Genomic DNA, 2,381 nt, shown 5'->3' with positions numbered 1-2,381 from the left:
CTATAGGCACCGGATGCCCGACTCACTGACCGTTTTTCTAGCCTTCTATTTCCAGGTCATCTGCACTACAGATGAAGGAAGCGCTAAGACACCTCTGATCCAGTATGACACATCTACTGGACTTGGTAAACATTTAACTCGTACTATATAAAGTGTAGCACTACTCGTTTTGCTAAAGAAACATGCATGCGTTTGTTTGTACGTACTTCTGCCAATAATATATTCGCATAGACTACATGGAAGGAATTGTGTTAAGTTTCGTAAGAAGCTTTTAAAAGTCTTGAAGGGTCTACGGCCACGCCACCCTGAACAAGCCCGATCCCGTCTGATCTCGGAAGCTAAGCAGAGTCAGGCCTGGTTAGTACTTGGATATGGGAGACCACCTAGGAAGACCAGGTGCTGTAGGTGTAAAAAATAAAACTTAGGGATTGTCAGCTGACAAAAATCCTTGCAATCTGCGAGGTCAAACAAGGGTCGCCTCGCCTAAAAAAAAAAAAAAAATAGTAAAAGATTATTTTATCTTTCCAGACTTTTCATGTCTGAGCCAGGTAAAATTTCTTACAACACACGACACAATTCCTCCCTCACAGCCTCCCTCATCTCATTCAGTAGCATCTGTGGAATAGAGCAGACCTCATCCGATGTTGTTTTAGTCACCCCGGTCTTCACAAGTGGACAAATGGAGACCCGGGGGAAACCGAACCATCCCCCAGCATGCGCCACAAGTTTGTCGCTAAGATGAGAGCCTGAGGTTCAGAATCGGGAGCGTCTGGGAATCAGCTCTTGAAACGGGCGCGGCCCAGTAACCTGAATGCATGGGGACCAGGGCCCCACGCTGAGCGAAGCCCACTGAGGGGCGGCATCCCCACGGGGAAAGAGCTGAAAAGAAAGGTTCTTCTTCTTGAGAGAGGACCCCCGAGGACCACATGGTGTCATGGGAGATTTCAAGGTGTATTGTCCAGCTAGTCGTAGTCGGTTTTAATTTTTATGATGTAACTTTTTAAGTGTTCCTGGTCCCTTGCCTCAGGCAGCCTTCAACAGGCAGTCATTTCTCTCCTCCTGCTCTGAGGGCTGTTTGCTTCTCGAGGCTCCCCCCAGGCAGGGCACCCTCCTTCCCCACGTCTTCCCAAGCAGGGGTCCCGGGCCCCCTGGATCTGTTCCTGGAGCAACAACCCCGTGCCACGTGCACGGGACACAGCCCTTCTAGCGTGTAGCCAGGGTCACTGTTTCAGTCAACAACACGCATCGGTTCACAGCTGGGTGGATTCCGGCCCGCTGGAGCGTGGGCCCCGACTCTTCTCTTCGATTTAGAGATGGGGACGCAGAGGCCCCAAGGGGCAAAGTGACTTTTTAAGCATGGAGCTGTCAGAGGTAGAGCCACATTCACAAAGGAGTGTCCTCCCTCCCGTGGAGTTCAGGTTTTAGTTTTGGTCACCTTCCCTCCCTTCCCTCAAACATCCCCACCCCGATTTTGCATGCTTTCCCTTTCATCCTTCCCCTGGGAATATGGGTGTGACTGCCGGGCAGCCCCCCGCCCCCCGCCCCCGTTCTCGAGGTGCTAAAATGGTGGGCGTTTGCCCAGCGAGTGAACAGGCGTCTGTAACTGTTCATCCAACCTCTTGGTCATCAGCACGTGCTTTAGAAAAGCAGGTCTGAGGCTCCCACGGGCCTGCATGGCAGCCACGCGGACCAGGCTTCCGAGCTGCCCCTGTGGGCGTCTAGGCTGGAGGTGATGGCTGAGGCCCTCTCCCGCTCAGCTCGCACGATGGCACTGCCTCGTCCGGTCCCGCAGTGGCCCCCGTAAGCCTTCCTCCTGTCTGTCTGGCTCCCTCCGGCTTCCCCCACAGCCACAGCCCTGGCCATCTGCTGCTCCGCTCCCCTCGTCCCGTAAGCACAGAGCGGGCCACAGGGTACGTGCTCACTAAACCTGAGCTGCCGTTAGCGTCACAGACAGTGAATCACATCGGCAGAACTGCCAGCCCCTCGGCAGAAATCCAGGGTAAGTCCTGCTGCCGAAGGCGCCTCCTTCCATGGGAACCTCTCCCGGGCCCTTGAGTGGTGACTTGTGGAACTTTCGCTATGTCACAGGAGGCCAGGGGACCTGAACTGTAAAGCCACCACGTTAGCAAGCCCAGGCTCTGCTCGTCTCGGTGGAGAATGGGATCTGATGTCTCAAAACCCAGTTTGCACAGAACTTCTCAGGAACAGGGCTGGTACATGAAGAGGAGACCCTGGTCTCCACGGAGCCAGCCAACTGCATACACGGTGGGGTGTCTGCAGCATCGTCAGTCAGGCTGGCCGTCACTAGAGCCCATGGCTCCAGAAAGGACTTTGCCCCTGGGACACAGCAGTGAGGCAGGACTTCCTCGAGGTCACTTGGA

General features: G+C 54.6%; 1 pseudogene; it reads left to right on the top strand.

Annotated features, from left to right (window-relative positions):
• The first annotated feature begins 287 nt into the window (after positions 1-287).
• Positions 288-408, top strand: LOC111740277 (annotated as a pseudogene).
• Positions 409-2,381: the final 1,973 nt, after the last annotated feature.

This window comes from Pteropus vampyrus, unplaced genomic scaffold (assembly GCF_000151845.1).
Source record: "Pteropus vampyrus isolate Shadow unplaced genomic scaffold, Pvam_2.0 Scaffold60, whole genome shotgun sequence".
Classification (NCBI taxonomy): Eukaryota; Metazoa; Chordata; class Mammalia; order Chiroptera; family Pteropodidae; genus Pteropus; species Pteropus vampyrus.
The sequence above is the reverse complement of the archived record's forward strand: the minus strand, read 5'-3'. Positions and strand labels throughout refer to the sequence as shown.